Source organism: Bos javanicus, chromosome 18 (assembly GCF_032452875.1).
Source record: "Bos javanicus breed banteng chromosome 18, ARS-OSU_banteng_1.0, whole genome shotgun sequence".
NCBI lineage: Eukaryota > Metazoa > Chordata > Mammalia > Artiodactyla > Bovidae > Bos > Bos javanicus.
This window is the reverse complement of record NC_083885.1, coordinates 21,731,690-21,742,139: the sequence shown is the minus strand read 5'-3', so window position 1 is coordinate 21,742,139 and position 10,450 is coordinate 21,731,690.

Here is a 10,450-nt window from a genome sequence, read left to right as displayed (position 1 = left end):
AAACTTGCAGTGGGCCAGGAAACAGGCCTGGGCTTGCAGCTGGGGATCAGGAAGTTTGGGGCCTCTTTCTACAGCTTTCTGGGCAGAGGCCAAGCTCTGGTAACTGCTTTCAATTTTTTTTTTTTTTTAAATACAGTTCTGTTTTTCTCTCTCCTCCCTCCTAATGGAAATTCACCCTGCAAAACAGGATGGTGTCTGGTCAGAAGCTGCTCACAGTGTCCACCCTCAGGACTCTTGGAAAAAGTTCAGCTGGTGGTGAGGTTTGAAGGCAGGGTGGTACTTATTTCCATCAGCTCCTGAGGGGTAAAACTCACTCAACTTCTTACCAACTCCAAATGAAGGGGACTCCGGGTCCTTAGAAGTTCAGAAACAGGGTGGTTTGTTTGGCTTCCTCCTGGGATGGTGCAAAATGCTCTTTTAATTTAATGCGAGATCTCTGAGGGTTTTAAAAACAGGATTCTCCATCCACCTCCAGCTGTGGCAGGCATGTTGCAATTTGCCAGGAAGTTAATCTGTAACAGAAAAAAGGACCCAGTTTCTTTTTAACGATATTCCAATTGTGCCATGGGGGACCGATATCACCCATCTAGCTCCCTCTGAGGATCAAGTGCCTGGTGTAAGTGGCGAGAATTATGTCTATGCAAATGAGCTTTAAACTCTTTAAAGGCAGGTCTGCATAGACTCAGCCCGTAACTTGAAAGCCATTTCTCTGGCCCACTTCCACAACTACTCGAGGAGGAGGATTTTGCTTACTAGTCACCTTGCTATCCACTTATGTCTCCATCTATTCATCCATCCTCCCATTCATCCAGTCCATTCAATCCATTTGTCAGTCTATCTATCTATTTACCTACCCACATATACTGTTTACCTTTACCCTGATGCTGGAAAAGATTGAAGGCAGAAGGAGAAGAAGGTGACAGAGGATGAGACTGTTGGATGGCATCACTGATGCCATGGACGTGAACTTGGGCAAACTCCGGGAGATGGTGAGCGACAGGGAAGCTGGGCATGCTGTGGTCCATGGGGTCACAATGAGTTGGACACGACTTGGGAACTGAGCAACAACAACCAATACTTCAGCTCTTCCCTTGGATTTTTCAGTTCTATGAGTCAATCAACTTCCCATTTCAAACCAAATTCATTCATTAAGCAAATATTTATTGTTTCTACCACTCAATCACTTATTCCTTGCTCTATCCGTCTATTAATCCCACAGTTACTGGGAGAGTGTGCTGCTGTGCTGTACTTAGTTGCTCAGTCGTGTCTAGCTCTTTGCAACCCCATGAACTATAGCCTGCCAGGCTCTTTTGTCCATGGGGATTCTCTATGCAGGAATACTGGAGTGGGTGGCCATGCCCTCCTCCAGGGGATCTTTCCAACCCGGGGATCGAACCCAGGTCTCCTGCATTACAGATGGATTGTTTACCAGCTGAGCCACCAGGGAAGCCCAGGAATACTGAAGTGGGTAGTCTATCCCTTCTCCAGGGGATCTTCCCAACCCAGGAATCAAACCGAGGTCTCCTGCACTGCAGACAGAATCTTTACCAGCTGAGCTACCAGGAAAGACCTACTCGGAGACTCCTCTGTGCCAAACATGTCATTGTTAATAAAATGTTGAGGTAGTCCTTGTGGGAGCACAGCCTGGAGCAGCAAAGTCAGAGAGATCTTTCCAGCTTTGATGAGACCTATATGGAGCCTGTACGAGTAAGTAGGAATGGGCTAGAGAAAACAGGGCAAGTGTTTCAGAAGGGGAACGTATGAGCTGCAAGGTTGCGATATGCAGTGTTGTGGGAGCGAAGGGCCCAGCACACAGTGACAGGGAGGTGAGGCTTAATAAGTGAAAAGGACCACAGATCATGGAGGGCCTTGTGGTTCATACTCATCCTGATGGTGATGAGGAGTTCATTGGAGGACTTTAGGCAGAGGAATGATGCCAAGACATCACTCGCTTTTGATTGCTTTGTATCCTGCCTTCTGGTAACGAATCCCATCTTTTCCCCTTGGGGAACCCTTTTCTTATCCACTCTTGGTTTACATGACTTGGTGGGGCTGATCCCACTCTCGGGTACAAGGCTGAGCACTGCTCCTCCCTGGTCAACGTGACTAATTCAAGGAACGGCATCCAACCCAAACCAGTACAGTGAGTCTTCTGGGAGACTTTTTGTTGGCACAATTATGAAAGACGTATTCACTTTCTTTTGGAGTTAATAAAATAGTAGGATTTTAGCTTGGCACCTCTTAATGTCATTTTCCCCACCGGGCTGGAGAGGGTCTGCTTGAGAATGAAGCTACAGAAGAGAATGGAGTTCTGAGAAGGAGAGACGTATTCCCAGTGAGCTTGTTTGGGCAACTGGATCCAGCCATGTGAGAAGCTATGACCACCCCTAAAGATTTACACAAACCAATAGATTCTCAGTCCCCCCCCTCCCCCCCACCAAGAGTGATTTGAATTTGGTTTCTGTCATTTTCAAAGAATTATGAGTAAGTCAGCTCAAATTAGATTTGCACTTTAGGTAGAGTAACCTGGTAGCCATTTGAAGGATGCAGTTAGAGGAGTAAGCCTAGAAATGGAAACACCAACTAGGAGACAATTGCCTGCCCTAGGAAAAAAGCATCAGATAGGTATTCCTATTAATAGCTGGGACTTCCCTGGTAGTCCAGTGGCTGAGACTCTGTGCGTCCAGTGCAGGGACCCTGGGTTTGATCTCTAGTTAGGGAACTAGATCTCATGCCACAACTAAGAGTTCACATGCCACCACTAAAGATCCTGTATGCTGTGATGAAGATAGAAGATCCTGGGTGCTGCAAATAAGACCCAGTGCAGCAAAAAAGAAAACAAACAAACCCCAAACTATTTTGCAACCACAAAATCTCAGTGGCACACAGACATAAGCTTTTTCTTCAAACTCGTGTGCCTATGAGTCACTGTGGTTCAGGCAATCAAGGTTACCTGAGGGTGTTCACATGACGACAGCAGGAGCATCAGAGGCTGAGTCCAGTTGCACAGCTATAGTCATGTCTAATACTATTCCACCACCCACATCGAGTCATGCGGCCAAAACCATCAACAAGATGGGGAAGTGCTAAGCAATCATCAACTCTGACAGAAAAGCAAGAATGAAGAGAACAAACTCAAGCAGTATTTAGGGGTTAAAGTGAACCAATTTTAGTGGTTGATTTTACATGGGGTCAAAGGGGAGAGAGAAATCAGGGTTTCTGCTTGGGTAATGGGGCTGGTGGTGGTGCCACCTCATGAAAAAGGGACTCTGGGAGGAGGGAAAATGGGAGGAAGGAAAAGTTTATCTATTTTTTTTTTAATGACTTAAAAAAAAAAAACCTGCACCAAGAGGCTTGGTGGGATCTGTTTCTCGACCAGGTACTAAACTCGGAGCTTTAGCAGTGAAAGCGCAGATCCCTAACCACAGGAATTCCCTGATGGACAGGTTTAGACAGAAGATGAGTTTTGGAATGGTTGAGTTTGAGAAGCTTATAGGACCAAAAAAAAAATAATTCTGTAGCTTGGTGATGGATGCTATCTACACATACTGTGGTGATCACTTTGTAATATACCTAAATGTTGAATCATTACTTTGTACATTTGAAATGAATATAATCTTACATGTCAGTTATACTGCAATAAAAAAATAACAACAGGAAACACTTGTATCACTCTTACTGCGTCCAGGCGTTGTTCCAAATGCTTCACACATAGGACTTGCTTAATCCTTTCAATCACTCCATCCTCTTTCTGCATATTGAAACACAGAGGAGTAAGTAATTTACCCCAGGTCTCTCAGCTTTCCCAGACAGGGCTGGAACATGCACTAGGCAGTTTGGTTCCAGAGGGTGAGACTTGGAGAACTCCTTTGAGAATTGTGGTGATCCTCTTGGGCCCTCAGAATTGGTATAAAGATTATTTTAAAGTGAAAACATTTGAGCACAGAGGTGCAGAAATGAACGCTGTGTAAATTTCCTTTAGCTGCCTGAATCAGAGCCATTACAAAATACAGCTGCCATTAAACCTCCTCCTCGGCAGTTTCCTGTGAATTTAACTGCCAAGAAGAGGGTCTGTCCATTCTCATTAGCATCAAAAAGCCCAACAGAACCTTTCATATTCTCCCACTGAAGCCTTAACCCACCGCTCTTTGTTAAATTGGTTTATATACACATTCCTGGAGAAGGAAATGGCAACCCACTCCAGTATTCTTGCCTGGGAAATCCTATGGACAGAGGAGTCTGGTGGGCTAGTCCACAGGGTCATAAAAGAGTCAGACACAACTGAGCAGGCATGCACACATGTCTATACCTTTCCTTTGGGTTATTTCAAGAGTTTTCCGTGATTGGGAGCTCCCACAAGCTTGTGTGAAAATTAACGTTCTGTTTTCTCTTGTTAATCTGTTTTTTTTCTTTTTCTCATTTAAATTATCAGGCCCCAACTATTGGACAGAGGCTGGAAAAGTTTTCTTCCCATGACTTTTGGCAGTAAAGATGGGATGGTTGGGACTCTCCACTCTCAGGGGACTGCTGCTGAGATCCCCGGACCTTTGACCATGCCAGCGAAGGTAAACTTTATTTTACCAGTTAGGATCCTGGGTCTCCGCCAGACTCTGGCCAAGCAAGGACAGTAAGAGCCTCTCCCTGCCTTTCTGAAAAAGATTTTCCAAATTTTTGATTTACAGAAGGAAATTTTTGGTTAAAGCCAGTTCTTTGCTGTTTTTAAACAAGGGAGGAACAGCCAAAAAAAATCACCCAAGGCAAGATTAAAGGGACCAGGGAAATTTATCAAGATTAGGAGACTGGCCACCTGGGAGATGAGATGAAGGGACTGCCAACCCTGCTCACAGCCTGATTTTGTCCGAGACCCCAGCTTTGAACCACTGTTCTCAAACCCTTCATCAAATTCTCTAGGGTGGAGACCACCTGAGACAGGATTAAGGGAGTGCATGCCCTGCACACACCCTGATCTTGAGAGGAACCCCACCCTTAAATTGTTCCTATAAAGAGTGTTAGTCCCTTAGTCGAGTCTGACTCTGCAAACCCCCCCAGACCGTAGCCCCCCAGTTTCCTCTGTCCATGGAATTCTCCAGGCAAGAGCAGTGGACTGCGTTGCCAATCCCTTCTCCAGCGGATCTTCTTGACTCAGGGACTGAAGCTGGGTCTCCTACATTGCAGGCAGATTTTTTACCGTCTGAGCCACCAGGGAAGCCCCTTGCTATAAAACTCCTTATCAAATCCTCCTGGGTTGGGACTTATGCTTTCTGGGGGGCAGGCACCCACCATGTCCCCCTTTACCTGGGAAAGCAATAAAGCCATTCTTTTCTACGTCATTCCCTCCCAGTCCGCTCCTCCCATCCCTGAGTTCTTTGGATATTGGGACTTTTGTGACAGGCAGCTGTTCTGTCTGTCTTTTGTGCTACTGTTTTGTCTTGTGGTAGCTAAAAGTGTTGTTTCCTGAGAACCTGGTTTTGGTAACTGAAAAGTTTACTCTGGTTTTCTACTTGCTTAAGGTGTTGGAGAAGCCACTTGAGAGTCCCTTGGACTGCAAGGAGATCCAACCAGTCCATTCTGAAGGAGATCAGCCCTGGGATTTCTTTAGAAGGAATGATGCTGAAGCTGAAACTCCAGTACTTTGGCCACCTCATGCGAAGAGTTGACTCATTGGAAAAGAGTCTGATGCTGGGAGGGATTGGGAGCAGGAGAAGGGGACGACAGAGGATGAGATGGCTGGATGGCATCACTGACTCGATGGATGTGAGTCTGAGTGAATTCCAGGAGATGGTGATGGACAGGGAGGCCTGGTGTGCTGCGATTCATGGGGTCACAAAGAGTCGGACACGACTGAGCGACTGAACTGAACTGAACTGATCTGAAGGGTAGAAATGGGGCTTCCCAGGTGGCGCTAGAGATAAAAAGCCCACCTGCCAATGCAGGAGACTTAAGAGTAGCAGATTTGATCTCTGGGTTGGGAAGATCCCCTGGAAAAGGCAATGGCAACCCACCCCGGTATTCTTGCTTGGGAAATACCATGGACAGAGGAACCTGGTGGGCTACAGTCCATGGGGCCGAAAGGAGTCGGACACGACTGAAATATGGGTAGTCTGGGTACCACATCTGAAGTGGGGTTCTACTGACCATTAGCAACTCTCAGGGAATTCATCGAAATTTAAATCTTGAAAGGTCTCATCCTGTAAGGACTCTTGTCTCTCTCCCCACTGCCTCTGTTCATCGCTATGGCAATGAGATGCTTCCTTCCTTCCTCCTTGGCTATCTTTGGGTATGAGGGTTGCACCTGCTGTGCCCTCTTTGATTTTTGACCCTGTGAAGTAAAAAACGTGAAGAAAGCGAAAAGTCGCTAAGTTGTGTCCAACTCTTTGCGACCCCACGGACTGTAGCCCACCAGGCTCCTCTGTCCATGGAGATTCTCCAGGCAAGAATGCTGGAGTGGGTTGCCATGCCCTCCTCCAGGGGATCTTCTCACCCCAGGGACTGAACCCAGGTCTCGTGCACTGCAGGCAGGTTCTTTACCATCTGACCCACCAGGGAAGATACTTATGTTTGAGTCATAGTTGAAATGAGTATACTTACTGAAGCTGAGTTACAATCTAACATCTTTGTTTGGAAGATATCTCTTGGGCTCGAAGTTCTCCTTTCTGGCTTTGGTTTCAAGGCCTCTCTATTCTCCCTACTTGATCCTGTTCCTCTCATGGGAACTTTTCAGTAGACTAAACTCCTTTTCTCTCAAACCCCACTGACTCTATGTTCTGCCACCATGGCACTAACTCTGCCTGCCTCCTTTCTTCTCGGTGTGACTTTTTTAAGGATAATAGCACCTTTGGGAAAACATAAATCCGCCAAGCTGGATTTTCTATCTTTCCATTTTAGCCCTTCAACTCCCTATAGTCACTGGAACTTCAGGTAACCCTTGGTCCTCCTCAGGGGCTCTCAAGGGACTCTTAAAAGCAAGCACATGAGGCTGAGAAAAAACAAACAGACTAACAGCAAACAAAATTTAGTCCATAACCTCCTTAAGGTTATATTAATATATCAAGAAAAAAGGAAGAAATCTTAAAAATCTTCTCTACAAATATTGGACAAAGCTTTAACCCCCATATTGAGGAGGTGACAGCTTGTTCCATCTGCCAGAAGCACAATTCAGATAAAAATATAAAGTGGAGCAAAGACGAGGACCAACGTTTGTATGCAAACGTGTGACATTTGTGTTATTGTATGTTGTAGTCAGTTTGGGCTGCTTTAACAAGATTATGACCAACCTAGATAGCATATTGAAAAGCAGAGACATTACTTTGCCAACAAAGGTCCATCTAGTCAAGGCTATGGTTTTTCCAGTGGTCATGTATGGATGTGAGAGTTGGACTGTGAAGAAAGCTGAGTGCCGAAGAAGTGATGCTTTTGAACTGTGGTGTTGGAGAAGACTTGAGAGTCCCTTGGACTGCAAGGAGATCCAACCAGTCCATTCTGAAGGAGATCAGCCCTGGGTGTTCTTTGGAAGGAATGATGCTAAAGCTGAAACTCCAGTACTTTGGCCACCTCATTCGAAGAGTTGACTCTTTGGAAAAGACTCTGATGCTGGGAGGGATTGGGGGCAGGAGGAGAAGGGGACAGCAGAGGATGAGATGGCTGGATGGCATCACCGACTTGATGGACGTGAGTCTGAGTGAACTCCGGGAGATGGTGATGGACAGGGAGGCCTGGCGTGCTGCAATTCATGGGGTCGCAGAGAGTCAGACATGACTGAGCGACTGAACTGAAGTGAACAAGATATCATAAATTGGGAGGGTTACACAGCAAATATTTATTTTGTACAGTTTCAGAGGCTGGAAGTCTAAGATCAGGATACAAGTGTTCTGGGATTGTGGTGAAAGGTCATTTTCTGGCTTGTAGGAGTCTCCCTGTATTTTCACATGAGAAAGAAAGAGGAAGGAAATAGAGAGAGAAAGAGTGAAAGAAAAAAAGAGAGAAAGAGTGGGAATTCCCTGGTGGTCCAATGGTTAGGACTCCAAGTTTTCTCTGCTGAGGGCCTGGGTTCAATCCCTGGTTGGAGAACTAGAATCCCACAAGCCAGGTGGCACTGGTTAAAAAAGAAAACGAGTCAGAGGCATAAGAGAGAACTTTCTCCTGCTTCTTCTTTTTTTTTTTTTAAATTATTTTATGTATTTATTTGGCTACATTGGGTCTTAGTCACAATGCACAGGCTAACTTGCCCCACACTATGTGGGATCTTAGTTCTCTAACCAGTGGCTAATACTTAGCCACTGGATCATCAGGGAAGTCCCTTTGCCTTATTTTTTTTTTTAATTAAAAAAAAGTTTTCTTTTTAAGTTTTTTATTGGAGGAGAGAGTAACGTGGAAACTTATATTACCATATGCAAAATAGATAGCCAGTGGGAATTTGGTGTATGACTCAGGTAACTTAAACAGGAGCTCTGTATCAACCTGAGGGATGGGATGGGAAGGGAGATGGGAGGGAGGTTCAGAGGGAGGGGACATATGTATACCTATGGCTGATTCATGTTGATGTGTGCCAGAAAACAACACAATTCTGTAAAGTGATTATTAATTAAAAGATAAATAAAAAAGATAATTACAATATTGTGCTGATTTCTGCTATACATCAACATGAATCAGTCATAGGATCTAAAGCCTATTGTACAGAGTGAAGTAAGTCAGAAAGAGAAAGACAAATATTGTACATTAGAGCATGTATATGGAATCTAGAAAGACGGTACTGATGAAACTATTTGCAGGGCAGCAATGGAGTTGACCTGACTTCTTCTTTTTACATAGAGAATAAAGATACTCGGACCTGTTAATGAACGTTCTTTTGCCACGTTGGGAAACTGTACTATAAGGAAGCATATGGCTCTAGAAATTGTGAGATGGTGTATTCATACTTTTGCTTATCAACTACTGAATGCTGGTATATCACCATTGTTTATTTCCTAGGTGTTTTTTTTTTTGGCTGATCACTGGATTTCATTAGGATGAAATTCCTGATAATTACGTAGGAGCTACTTGCCTAGGCTGATCACTGGATTTTATTACGATGAAATCACTGATAATTACGTAGAAGCTACTTGCCTAGGCTGATCACTGGATTTCATTAAAATGAAATCACTGATAATTACATAGAAGCTACTTGCCTAAGCCCAAATGTTTGAGATTCACATGAACTTGATTATACAATGAACGATATGTTCAAAACCATAAGGAAATACCCGATGCCCAGGTGACAAAGGCTGGGGTGAACGAACCTGCACACTTATTTCAAGCTGTTAACCAATTTGTGGGTCATACAGTGGTCCCTCCGAGCAAGAAGTTGAAGAGCTCCTCTGGGCAGTCCTCCCCTGCCTGTAACCTGGAGGCTACACGCTTATCTCAGAGCTCTAGCTGTTCATGAGCCTTTACACATTTCTCCAGCTGCTCGCCTTGCCCTCTCACTGCTGTCAGGGGGTCCACTCATTCCTCCTCCATTTCTTCCTCCTCCTTGGGGTCTCCAGACCCAGTCAGCAGGTCAGCATCCTTCGCACATCCTCTAGCCTCCTGTCCGGCTGCGGTTCTGGACTCAACATGAGCAGCAACAGCAGCATCTATTCCACTACAGGATCAAAAACTACCTCCTAGTTTTCTTTAAAAAAAAAAAAATCTAAGGATCGAGAATTATAATCAGTATATGTAAGAGACACTACTAGAAATAATAAGGATGAAGGGAAAAAAAAATCTATGCAAAACGTGCCAGGAAAGTAGGATATGTTTTTGATAAGAAAGAGTATACAAGGTGTTAAGGCTATGTTTCTGTTAAGGACAAAAGAGAGTAATTTCATCCTAAAATAGTTGTGTCAAAGTTGTTCCAGAATAAGAAAGAGGAAAATGTAGGACAAGAACTGAATGGGTCTAGAAACTTGTGAAAGGTTTGTGGGAGAGAAAGAGAGACAGGGGAAGAGAGAGAAGAATATTTAATCTCATGGGGTCAAACTGGATAAGTGAATTTGTTATAAGATTTTAAAGTGAACTTTAATATCGATAGTGCACTAATGCAAAACTAGAGTGTGATTTTTCTCTCTCTTAAAAAGACAAAATGTGTTGAATTGTAGGCCTGTTTTCAGTAAGAGATTGTAAAAGATTTTCTCTACCTTTTGATTAATCCACCGAGGAAACAACTCTGAATCTTACCACAATAACTTCCTGTGCTGTCTTTATCATGTCCTCAATTATTTAAGAGAAACAATTCTTTTCACTTTTTATAAGACCTGTTTTGTTTTTTTTTACCAACCATGTTGCTCCCTATATTTACTTTTGAAAATTTTTATTGTTATTTTGGTTAAATTGACAGTTAAGTATTGTTGCATAGTGGTCTGTGCTTCTGGTTAATGAAGTGTTAAAACACTTTGACATTTTTGACAACTTCCCCAAATCAATTTCTAAATGA